This window comes from Branchiostoma belcheri, unplaced genomic scaffold (assembly GCF_001625305.1).
Source record: "Branchiostoma belcheri isolate BF01 breed outbred unplaced genomic scaffold, Haploidv18h27 scaffold19, whole genome shotgun sequence".
Classification (NCBI taxonomy): domain Eukaryota; kingdom Metazoa; phylum Chordata; class Leptocardii; order Amphioxiformes; family Branchiostomatidae; genus Branchiostoma; species Branchiostoma belcheri.
In genome coordinates this window covers 7,149-20,553 of record NW_017803379.1, presented here as the reverse complement: position 1 = coordinate 20,553, position 13,405 = coordinate 7,149, and the positions used below count along the sequence as shown (strand labels likewise).

The 13,405-nt window shown below is 38.8% G+C and overlaps 1 protein-coding gene across 2 annotated transcripts in view; it reads left to right on the top strand.

The window, feature by feature from the left end:
* Positions 1–12,486, top strand: part of LOC109468024 (coiled-coil domain-containing protein 138-like) — a 56,420-nt gene extending 43,934 nt beyond the window's left edge. Inside the window, exon 17 of one of the 2 annotated variants that reach the window (XM_019766232.1) lies at positions 11,898–12,486. The gene's annotated coding sequence lies outside the window, so the exon portion shown is untranslated. Of the gene's footprint in view, positions 1–6,190; positions 6,260–11,897 lie in introns of those variants that run through there. The other variant, XM_019766233.1, reaches the window with a different exon arrangement.
* Positions 12,487–13,405: the final 919 nt, after the last annotated feature.

Below are 13,405 nucleotides of genomic sequence, written 5' to 3'. Positions count from 1 at the left end.
CGAGATACAAAAGAAATATCAGTGAGGGAAAACAATCATATGTCTACGAACTCAAAGTAAACTGGTTTCTCTTACGTTAATGAACGCTTGTTTTATGACATACCCGTCATCTTTTCCCATCAGCAGCTACGTTTATGTAAGAGCTTTCCGATGTTTCATTTTCCGAAGGCAAATTTATTCATTTGACGTGATGACATTTTCCGGTCAGATGTATATGGGATCACCAGTCCGAGTAATGCCCTGAAATTGGTTTCGCGCTGCGGAACCTTTAAAGTTTGAAAGAGAGATACATTATGTCCGCGTCAGCTTTATTGGGCAGTGTGGCATTTTCCTGACACACCCGATCATGCCCCAATAAAGAGGAAGATACACTGAATATTGGGTCATTTTTCCTCTGCACCTTTTTTATTGATACCTCTTATAATGGCCTAACAGCCATGAATGCCAATTGATTTTATTTTTCGTCAGAGCCCGGAGTGGAAAATTCCCGGGGCTTGGTGCTGATGGATTTTACGGAGTTATTGCCATGAAGGTTACAAGATTTCCCCTTGTTCTGCGCACACTTGGCTTCCTGTGAAGGACGACGGAGGCGGGAGATATTAGGGGCACAACTTCTTGTGACTCCCGCTGCGAGCAGAATTGAAGAGTTTGTCCCTCTTGAGTGAATGACAGAGCAAAATGATTCGCATATTTCCACCCATGCAGTTGCTGCATAGAAACAGGGTCACTCAGGCCTCAGGCCACACCAATTTAATATGCTGGTTCTCGGATTTAAAATGAAAACTGGAAAAAAACCGTGGCAAAGACTAAGGACCAGTTTGATGCCTTGGTGCTCTCATTTTTATGGAGTGAATACCATCATATTTAAGTTCTCCTATTTGAGTTGTCACTTCATTTTTTTTTCTGAAAAAATCCAAGAATCAACATTATAAACTGGTGTGGCCTAAATTGCGACGAAAAGTTATTTGTAAAGCTTAATCAAAATTCAATTTGTTCAAAAGTATGTTTGACTACTTGAAACAGATTATGGGCCTTTTGTAATGCGCTGTATCAACAGAATTTTATTCAATTGTATTGCAGCAGACTCCAGGAAGAATAGACTAAGTGTGAAATTTATGTAGCACTAAAACAAACAAGCAAACTTAGAACTGCACTCCTAGCTGCAAGTAATCATTTCAACTGATGACAGTAAGTTAAGATTTATTTAATCTCATCCTTCATCTTCCTCTTTTACCATTTCCATCGATATCATAATGGCTTGCTGATGAAATTTATCTTTTTTATGTAGGTCATAATGATTATCTGTGTAAAACGAGTTCACATAGATTTCTGTTGTAATCTTTCTCCACATAAAAGGACATATGGATCTTGGAGATATAGCAAGGAACGAGCGCTTAGGTCACAGCCATTCAATACATCTTGGTGCTTTGACTTTTTGGAAAAGGTTCGTAGACAGAAGGGTGAGCTGTAATATTATCCGTTCTGATGTGGTCGGGGACACAAATCAAGTTTAAGGCAACATCTGCTTTGTTGGAGATGAACTGATTTAACTGTATTCTTGATTTAACTTACCTAATAGAGGCTCCAAAGTTTTGAAAAATGGTCTTGGTAATATCGTTTGTTTAATTGACAGCAGAGTGGGACACGCTGTATAGAGGAAAGTTAGGGTTTTCTCAGAACAGCAAAATAGGTCACATGTACATGTACAGTAAATCATGGTACAGAAGTGAACTCGAAAAGGGCGAATTTAAAAGTACTGTGAAAAAATTGTGATTTACATTATCATGAACAAAGATCCCAAGTACCCTAAGACTGTTACATTTGAAAAACAGTTTTATCAAGGCCTTCTCAAGACTATCTTGAACACCTGGATATCTGTAGTGTGCAGACCTTGGGGATTACTGATGCTGCGTTAGTGGATCTCTTTAAATTCACCATGGCAGTCTTAGGGTACCCAGAGAAATTATGAGAATTGACATGATTACATCATAATGCTCTTGTATATGAAGCCCTTTTTTCTGTTGCACACCGATGATACAATTTCTTTTACCACTTGCCACTTTACTTTTAGTTTTCCTAGATAGAGCATATATAAAAGTCGTGCGTTGACCTACTACTGCGTATCCCATATGTGCCGTCATCCATAACAAGACTAAATAAGTAATCTTAATGTGATGCCATAAGGTGAAGAAATATGGTCGCACCACTTCACTCACCCAGGAACACCCTGACCCCCTTTTCCCTCTGATGCGTAATGTATGGTCCCCTGTCGCAGGCAACATAAGAGCCGTATTGATCTCAAAGATTATCACGGTGGATAAAGGATGATCAGTCATAAGGAATAAAACTAATTTGTCATTTTCCTGTTTGATGGATTTGAAGCAGTAGTTGGCGTGGAATGTCAATGTTTAGTTTCAAAGCTGGGTTGAACGACCTGTGTCTCAGCTAACTCTGGACTAGTGGTTTAATACAGTAGCATGTCAGAGCTTGAAATAGCACCAACATGTAAAATGCTAAATGTAGATCTTAAGAAAACAAACAAATCTAAATAACTACAGGTTAATGCAGGTGAAATTGGAGATATTTCTGATGTCTACACATTGTAGAACCCAACTCTTGTCAATCGGAAAGGTAGTTACTACCAGATACCTCTTTCAGCACCAAGGACAGGCCCATATTTCAGAAGTTATATGTTTTAAATAGACTACTTTATGTTTTGCAATGAGGATTTTGAGGAAAACCCCAGCTCAAGTGTGTCATTAAGTTTGTGGTGTAAAAGTGACTGTTTTCCAAAAACTTGTCTACTTTAGCCCATCCTAGTAACTCAGAATGCAGGACATTTTCAGCTTGCAAAAATTCTTCCATACAGAACAGTACAGACTCCATCATCTCTGAAACCTAGATGTGCACATGTATGTGTGACTATCAGCACTGAATATCAGATACTGGTATCAACATGTGAAGAATATACATTGAAGAACCAACTACCCAAAGACCAGATAGCTATTTCAGCACCAAGGAGAGTTACATATTAAGCTTGTGTCATTAATTATGGTGTATAAGAGACTGTTTTCTAAATACTTTTTCTGCTTTATTCCTTTATTTTTCACCTAGTGACTCAGAAATGAGTGACATTTTCAACTTCCAAAATTCTTCCATCCAGAACAGTACAGACTCCATCATCTCCAAAATCTACAAGTGTATGTGTGACTGCAAAAACTGAATATCAGATATCAATGTGTGAAGAATGTACATTGAAGAACCAACCACCCTTATCAGTAGGAGAGGTAGACATTTTGTCACAAGGACAGGTACATATTTCAGAAGGTACATGTCTTAGATTACACATGTAATAATAAATGTAATGATAAATATGAAAAATATATTGAAGAATCCTTATCGATAGGTTACCACTAGATAACTCTTTCAGCACCAAGGACAGGCACATATTTCAGAAACTACTTGTCTTTAACTTTAACAATGACGAGGGTTTTGAAAAAGTCACAATTAATGCTTTGCCTGCCTTAGCCATAAATTTATGATATTTTCAACTTCTTTCTTTTCAACAAAGATAATGTAGCTACAGTACCAAAGAAACCTAATTGACAGTCCCAAGTATCGATTCCTCCCCAAACCACCATCAACAACCCCAAACATCGTGACATTTCATGCAGTATAGAGTCAACTTTCACCACAGATAGTAGCTTGTGTGGAAGTGGGAAACTCACCAAAAAAATGCAGCTACAGTACCAAAGAAACTTGATTGACGGTCCCAAATATCGATTCTTCCCCGAACCTCTATCAACAACCCCAAAAATCATGACATTTCGTGCAGTATGGAGTCAATTGTCCTTGAAATGTGCATGCATGTGCGTCTGCCGGCGCCGAACCAGATAGCAGCCTGTGTAGTAATTCAGTTCTCATAATCCCCTTTCCTCATGCAGGCATGTCAGTCACATCTCCCCGAATCTATCACTGATTCCCCTCGACAGGAAGAGATTTATGGAGACAAATGGATTCATGCAGGCAAATATTTTACTCTCATCTTACATTCTGACCTTTCTGACAGCGTTATCCATTTTGTTTCCTGACATAATTAATGCCTACATGTTTCCTATAAGCCATTAAGATAATGTGCAACATTAAGGATCTTGGAGATGAATTAAAAACGAGGGCAATACTCGCCCCAGATGTACCTTTTTGTGTTCGTCCAGGTGTGTTTTGAAATGATGAGGTTCCTTTCACCCGTATTTCTGCTTCTAATGTAGCGTATTAGATTTACATGTTCTCAAGTGGTCCGTACCAGTAAGCATATCAAGGGTGCACAAAAGTCTCTTTATTTGTAAAGCAATAAAGTAGGTCGTCCTTTCCTTGTTTGACCCTTGGCTGCCCCCTCATTTCTAGAAGGCGTGAGGAATGTTAAGAGCCTTCCAGATAAATGTTTCATCCTCAGATTTCATATTTGAAGAATGAAGGTGGCAAAATTACAACGGTCAGTCTTGCAGTAACTAGCAATGGGAAAGATACCTTATACAAGGAAGTACTATTTGTAACATTTAAAAGCAAACAGAAACAAGCAGATGACATATTTGCTTTCAAGTTGGCAAAATTATGACAGGAAACAGACTCAGCTTAAGATGAAAGCCAGTCAGTTTTTATACCTGCTTGTTAGAACAAACAAGACAGTCTTGTTTTTTCTCCATACGTACTACTGAGAAAGCGTACTACAGTGATATACAAAATGAACCAGGAGACGTCTGACAGTGACACTAAATGTCATGGTAAAAGCTAGCACTTCATTATCCCATTCTATGAAGTATTCTGTTTTAAAGGTAGATTTGTGTTATAATATTTGTTGTTATACAGCATTACCAGTAGGTACCATACATTGTACCTTGAACATTGTGCAATACAGTTTATAATTATATAATGAATTTTCATACTTGAGATCAACACAGCTAGGACAGGTCACCTCAAATTTTTAATCCATAATCATATAGTTTTTCTATATATCATGTCATCTTGTAGATTAGTGAGGATGTGAAAAAACACATGCATGGTTTACGATGAAAATCCAACCAGTGAAAGAAGACAGAGGAGAGCCCCTAGGCTTGGAAATGTGGGAATTATTGCTTCTCTACTTGATAAGTTGATTGGAATATCACTCGTCCGAACGGCTGTCTGCGAAGGAAAGATATTCCCAACCCCGAGGCGTAGGCTCAATCCTGCTGACTGCTGTATCAAGTGGAGAAAACATGGTTTCCTGCGATTTCACCAAATCAATTTATCTGTCAGTTCCACCGCGCTGCTTTTTGCAGAATCTGGCTTGATCGCTGAAAAAAAAATGCTAAAAAAATGGGTGGATATCTCCTCGTGTTCAGTGTAGATACACACCTGTATACACACAAATCTACCAGATTGTCTGGGTTTATATCTTCTTTTTTGTTATACTGTCTGTTCAGAAGAATTATTGCAGATAAAGCATATAGTAGATTGCACCTGTTTGGTACATGTATGTTGTGTATATCAAAGCATTATGCTGCTCGGAGATGATACCGTAGCCATCAAATACTACATAAAGCTTCCACCATACCTCTCGACTTAAGTAGATTTGGATCAAGCTCGGGGAACTGTTCTCGAGAAACGTAAACCAAGGCGCTCGAGGATAGTTTAGCTTTGGAAATGAAAATCCCACGTTTAGGCCACAACAGTTTAATTTCTTGGTTGTTGGAATCGCCTGCTTCATTTTTTTTCTGATTTGCAAAATTATTCAGTTTCTGAAACAACCCCAAAAGGCTAATATTTTGGCACCAATAGTTGATGAAAGACAATAAGTCCTTGTCTTCCAACTAACAGTTTTTCCATTTATCAATATCAGTGAGTGAATGAGAATGAAGCAATTTCAGGAAATTTTTAAAAATTCATTGCTTGAGAAATGTAAACCAAGGCGTGAGGGGTAGTTAAGCTCTGGAAGGGAAAATCCCACGTTTATCGGCGGCGGCGCCCCGGGGAACGTTGGGTAAGCAGATTTGTGCATCCTGCCTGTCGCTACCATCCATCATCCCCGGCTTAATTGGAAGAAAAAAGTGGTAATTCTGGAACTAATGTAGCGGATAAATGCGCCCCAATGTCCTGCATCGGTCCTAGCAGCCCCATTCGTCATAATTCCCCTCCTATCTGTCTTTCGCAGATCGCGCCAGGGTTGGAGATCTTCGCACGGATTAATGCCGCTTGTAAGCACCAGACTCGCCGGACCGATAATTTCGCCCTTGTGGAAAATACAAGGTGTGCTTCGTACATCAAGTAAGAGTTTACTTCTAAATCAGCTTGACGGCAACAGGTCTGTTTAGGAAGGACGGAACCAAAAATTGGCCTTGTGAAAATACAAGGTGTACTTCCCATCAAGAGTTGGTTGTTTTTTTCAAGTCTTTCTTTTCTTTTATAACAAAAAGAAAACCATGGCACACAAAATAAGTACAAAATAAGTATCACACATTCAATTGTGTAGCAACTGAAATGAAGTTAGGAAATAACGCGTTGTTCTTGAAAAGAGTGCACACAATTGCATCGAGGGAATGTCAAGAGATATTATCATTAAAGTCAGTGTCACTGCAGAACTGTTACATTAGTCATCACTGATAGAAAGGAAGGCTGACAGTTATCGCAGCATAACGTTTGTTATCTGCACAGTCAATGACTACACACCTACTCATGTCTGGCGCCTTTAACTGGAGGAACCAAATAAAACAGGCAATAAAACAGTATAGGGGAAAAGTAAGTGAATCCATTGCATTCGATCGTGCTCATAATTATATAGTTCCAGTTCACTATAAATAGAGCAGTTATGTAGTAGCAGATTAGACTCATTATGTAGTACTGTTCACCAACTTGCCATACATGTACATTGTATCTGTTGTGCAATAAAATTGATTAATTGATTGATTGATTGATTTGCTATCACCAGCTATCAACTGCACCATAATGAATAAGACAGATTTTAGAATGTAACAGTCTCTGAAAGAACAAATGAAAATGTTACTTCAAATACCTGAGAACCTAGGAAATGAATTGTTGTGGCCTCTAAGCTTTGAAAGGTAGGGGGACAATCAGTTTTCAATTAAAGGGCAGATAATTGCTGATTTTCAAGTGTAACATTTGCCAAAAGTTTGCAAACATTTGCCAAAATTTTTACTTAGGAATTCTGAGCACCTAGCAAATAAATTGTTGCAGCCTTTTAAGCTTTGAAAGTTAGGGGGACAATCAGTTTTCAATTATGTGATCGCAGGACAGACTGTGATGTCAGTGTAGTAATCTGTATGTACTGTGGGACCAGATAGTCACAGGTCTTACGAATGGAGGACACTATTGGGGATGGCATACTCCATCTTGGCTTTCAATGTCCATCCATTCTAAGTTTTACTTCAAGCAACAGGAATTCTTTTGCTTGGTTTGCTGATTTTTTGCTGAAAAAGCAAATAATCAATAGATTGTAATATATGTTTCATATGGAAAATATATTGAACATTGTTTGTGGATAGCCTGTACACAAATGATCATGTATTTTTTTTTGTTTATATCAATTATCTTTTTATGTTGATAAATTCTGTCACTAATTGTTTACATGGTAAATTATAACATACTGCAACAGGGTGGCATAAAATCATAGAATTACCTGGAAAAGGGGTTTGGATTTCATTTGTTTTGTTTGTAAATTATGAAGTCCCACAAACAAATGATTATAGCAATGATCTTTTTGTGTCACAGCTGATGAAATCTAAATTATTACATATTGCAACAAGGTGATATACATAATCGTATACTTACCTAAAAGAATTTGCGCTTGCACTTATCCTAATATTAATTGATCATGTATCTTCAAAAACAAAGTTAGCGTTCCTTCAATTTCAAGTACACATGTAGTTGCAAAAACTCATAAGCAAAGTAACACAATTACACCCAAAGAAACAGTAGATCATAAAAAAACAGAACAGGATTAAATCATAATCAGATTCTGAACCTGAAATAATCTCTAGATGTATTGGAATTATCATGATTCTAGACAACGTAATGTTGACTGTGACTAAAAACATGCTTTCATTGCCTCCAAGTTCATTCAGGCAAGTATATTACTGGTTAAGAAGGGATTCTCAGTGATCAAATTTCAGGCAGTGTTGCACAAGGGGACGTCTGTTGTACACAAGTTAACGAACAAGGTATTACCGGTGGAGGAAATCGAAACTTGTGTCGACATGTTTTGCCTCCCCAATCCTCCGGTTACACCAGGCCGGGCAGGTAAATGAGGTGATTTCTTGCCCGTACGGTAAAATTAAGGGCTGTGTATGGATGGCAGCATTTCTCCCCAAGTCTCCATATGAAGGTAGGATTAACAGGATCAGGCTACTGTAAAAGCACTCGGCAAAAATCAATTTTTGCACCAATTCTCATTTGTATTTAGTTCAGACGGAGTGACCTCGGTAATTCTGCTAGCCGCCGCGGGCATTGTTGATTTGGAATCGGAGTGTCAAACGCAGAAAAGGGGCGACCTCTCCCCCTTCCGAGCGAGCACGGATCGCGATGGAACCTGAGTTTGTATGCTAATTACACCGGATAGAAGTCATTTGAAAGACAAGGCAGCGGAAGAAACAGTCGAGAGGATACTGGGCAGAACAAGAGGCAAACGTACTTACTCCTCCGAGCACAGGGCTAGGCAATCAAAACTTAAATCCGTCGTAAATTGAACGAATATCAGATGAAAGGCAACTGGAGAAGCACATTTTCGGCAAGCCATTTTCTTAAGTGCCCACTATTAAAGCAACATACATGCCCGAAAATAGGCCATTTTTCATGTATTGAATAACGCCATCGTTCTAAAAGCTTCGGGTGATCCAGTTTGTAAATGGAACTGGGGTCGTCGCTGACATGACCTGACAGAAAAAACATTTACTTCAAGCCGTTTGCTGAATGGATCTGAGACAGGTACATTCCTCAAAACACTAAACTGGGACAGATTACGGGCTTGTTTACAAATGCCCTCCCTTGCTCTTCGTTTTTATTTTCTAACTCTCTTCCACTGACTCAGAGGCAAAAGTCATCTGTTTCTCTCAATATTGGTCCATATTTGGTGATTGTGTGAGTGAGAAAGTGGGTGAGTGAGTTAGTGGGTCGGTGGGTCGGTGTTTGTGTGCGTGCGTGTGTGCGTGCGTGAGTGAGAGTGAGTGAGTGAGTGAGTGAAAGACACAAACAAAATTGTAGCCTGCTGGTTCCAAGAAAGCTTCTAGGGGGCCCAATCCTACACCCAAGAGCTACATGTTTGTATCTGCATGCTCCTTTGAAAAATCATGACCATGGCATGTCTACAACACAACATAGCAAAACAGGGAGTCCTGCTTCAGTACATTAAAAAGCTGCTAGGGGGCCCATTGTCTGGTGCAGTTTATTTCCAATGTTACCCGCAAGGCAACAGATATGCAGAAAAGAAGACTATTTCAAGCCCTCTTCACAAATGTTCTTATATCAGGCTTCAAATCCTATACATGGATCAGCCCAATGCTGTCAGTCTGACCTAAGGTAATTAAACAAGTGATGATCCACTTGTTCCTTGACTCTGTTATCGTGTATACCTCAGTGTTCCATCATCATTCAGTTCTGTCAAACACCCACACACACACCCGGAGTGGAGCCTTTGATGTCTGCTATGGTCAACTGATTCCCCCAAAGCAATCAGTAAATACCAAAACAAAGCCTTTGCCTGTGTTTATTGCCAGACCCCGTCACCCGTACACCTTATTAAAGACACTTCACAAGATACAGAGATATTCTCCAAGCAGAGGTTTATGCTTCAGCTTAGGCAACACCAATTTAATCAATTGGTTCTCGGATTTGCCTCTTCCCTCTTCTTTTGATTTGCTAAAAAAAGATTTTAGGTTCTGAATCAACTCCAAAATGCTGATATTTTGGCCCTAACCCTTGACGGAAGTCCTTGTCTTTGGTTTCGTTAAAAGTTCAAAAAAATTCACTGTATGAATCATATCCCTGCCTGATATGTTGACTTCATGGCTCTTATAGTAACATTTTGGGCTATCATGGGGTGCCATGGCCTGGTTTTTTTTTTTGTGCTGTCACTTCATATTTTTTCTGAAAAATACAAGAACCAGCAAATTAAATTGGTGTGGCCTTATTTTTTTACATGTTTTTAGGTCTTTTTTAATAGCAGGCTTTCTTTTTTGTACTGATAGAAATAAAGCCAAGTCAAGGATATATTTGATATGTTTTCACAAACCTCTTTGTACACAAGCAACAATCTTGGAGGATTGTAGATATTTTTACTATTGTTACTGGTGATTGTTACTACTATTAAGGTTCTACACATTTTGTAGAGTCTAGCCATTTTATTGGAGTAAAATAACTTTTTTTTCAGCAATTCACCCAAACATCTTGCTTTTCATAAACCTCAACACTCATAAAAGAGATTTAGCCTGGTAAGAAAAGTAATGCTTTATTGGCTCACAAATGTTTTGTACCCCTCTGATTTATTTTCTTTGTCTTCCATATCAGAGGCACCCTTGTGAAACACTGGGTCACCTAATAGTTCAAGCCAATTTCATTGACTGTCCCAATATATTACGTCCCCCAGATCAAACACCAATAGAACATAACCACGATAAAGAGTATTTACACTGCGAGCTTAAGTGATGACTTCTAGTGCAGCGTAAATATGCGCTGGGCCTGAGTGAGTCCCTAGCTAATTTCTGAATGGAAGGGAAGCAAATAAATGTTGCGGTACAGTTCAATTTAATGACTGTGTCAATATGAAGATACAATCTATGAAGTATTCATGGTTTCCCCATTCATTAATTCACCCGAAAGGAGGGAAGTATTGTTTTTTGGCATGTATGTGTGTCTGTCTGTCTGTCTGTATATGTGTGTGTGTGTGTGTGTGTGTGTGTGTGTCCATACATATTTCTAATATTTCAAAATACACAATGCAGTATAATTAATACATCCTCATTAGTACTCATACTATGGGACTGGAAGGCTCACAAAGCAGTATGGGTAAGGGGGTGAAGTCTGCCATCTCTACTTTGTTTTTCTTCCTTTGCATGCCCTTGCCACTTCTTTGGGACATTTTACATTCAGAAAATATTCAAATCTGAGATACTATAGTATAAACAGTTGTCATATTAACATTGTTTTAGTAGAAGTCGTTAGTAGAAATCGTTATGATCCAAATTTAAACTGTAATTTCCAGCACAAGAATTTTTGACTGTAGATCTCCAATTTTGTCAAGGAATGAACGTAACACTGAAGTGGTGGATTGCTCATTTATTGACAAAGACTGGAGTTGTACAGTCGACAATTTGTGTGAGTCTATAGCACTTCAAACTTGCTTCATAAAGCTTGTGATGAAGATTCTATGATGAGACCAAAGTTGTCTATTGTCCTATAAGAGACAGTCTCTGACGATAATGATCATTTGAGACTCTCCCCAACTCTCCCCCAAAACAGCAGTGAGCTGGCAAAATTACATCTGCCACACCGGGAGTGCTTTAATTGCAACATAAGAAACCCCTTTTATGTTTCAAATGACCTGCTAAATCTGATACATTCTGACTTTTATCCACCATATTATGGAGTGTGCAAATGTAATGGCCGAGCATTACTGCCAGTTACACAGCTTTAATCTCAAAGTTATGGTGGGTGATTTTAATTAGATAGCTCCGTGCACACATTAGACTGTAGAACGCTCCTTTACGGTGAAGAAATTCCCTGGAACGTCTCTCGTCTAATTGCCGATCTTCAGACTCGGTTATCTTTATGTTGTTGCAATCATGCTCAAACCCATTACGAGAATAAAAGGTAAGTAGTCGCAGGGTAATGATCTATTTTCCTTTCTACAGGTGCGACAATGATGCCTTTATTCGAGGTGTTGCTATCTGTGCAGGCCACCTGTCACGGAGCGAGCGCCTGGCAGACGAAACACCCGCGCGGCTTCTCAGGTGGTGGAATGCCAAACAAAGGGCCAGGGGTTGTTTTAAGGGGTGGAAACGGGAGCCGGGCTGAAGTACAACAAATCAGCACAACAGGCCAGACATTTACAGGCAGCTTAATGCATTTTGCTGTCAGGGTGAAATATGGGAGTCTGGGCGGATAGCTTTAAAGGGAGAGGTAATTTGTACCAGTCATTAAATGTTGTAGATTGGATTACGCAAAATAAATAGAGAAATGGGCCCTGATGATAATTCTTGCCCAGGGATGGGAAAAGGTCAGGCGGAGTTCAATGGGGAGATTGTTTTCTGTTTTACTAGCTGGAGGTCTGTAAAGTACAAACTTTGTTACTGTTGGAAACTGGTGGGAGTAATGTGAAAGGGACTTGTTTTAGTGGAACAATAGTGCCTTAGAAATCATTTCGTTGTATATATAGACCAAGGACATTACTAGGCTGTTACCACGTGTACACTGTATATCTTTGTATATTCCTTAATTAGGAGATATGTTATCTGTTCTTCTGTTATTTTGAGGAACAATGGTACCATATCATTTTATTGTGTAGACTGTGTCACCTTGTCCTATCTTGTAGTGGTATTTTGTTTGTAAATACAGTCAAAGCTGCCCAAGAAGGCCACTCAAGGGACTGATGAAATCTGGTCTATGTGGACAGGTGTTTGATGCTTGTGTCAATGGGAAAAACTAGTATCTAAGGGTCCATCATAAAGGTGGTATCACTGATATCAGTATGCTATGGGATAGGGTTCATTCAACTTCCTACATTTAAAAATGACCAGAAAATTGACTTGTAACAATCCAGTTTTACTGCCTTGAAATCGCTTTTGGTGCCTTTGAGGAACAACAATGCCAGAGTCGACTTGTGTGTAAGTGCCAACTGTATTTATTGTGTGAACAACTGTACAATTTGTATCTTGAATTGGCCATTGTTTCTCTAATGGGGAAATTTTTCCTGTTCTTTGTTGGTATTGAGTACAGAATAACTGTGGGGATTCAGCAGTTGTAGAACTGTATTTTAAGGACCCATAGTACAATAGAAGTGCTTTTGATGTGAAGACTGTTTATGTCAACTGTATATCTTTTGTTTTAACAGGGTGTGAAGAGATTGTTGTCTAATTAGGATGTCTGTTTTCACAAGATTACTGTGTTACTGTTGGGGAGAGCTGCAAAATAGCATAATAATTGATTAGGTTCTTCTGACTAGTTATTTTGGTTATGTGTGGCATGTTAGGAAGAAAATAAATAATTTTCTCCGGAGTTTTTGTGTCTGTATGTATACTCAGACTGTTAGGTTTGTCATAATGTTAGGTTTGTCCTTCATCATTTGCTGAACGCAATAACAAGAAATCAAAGACTGCATAGATGAAGTTATTAAGATTTGTTGTGAATTACTGAAGTTCTG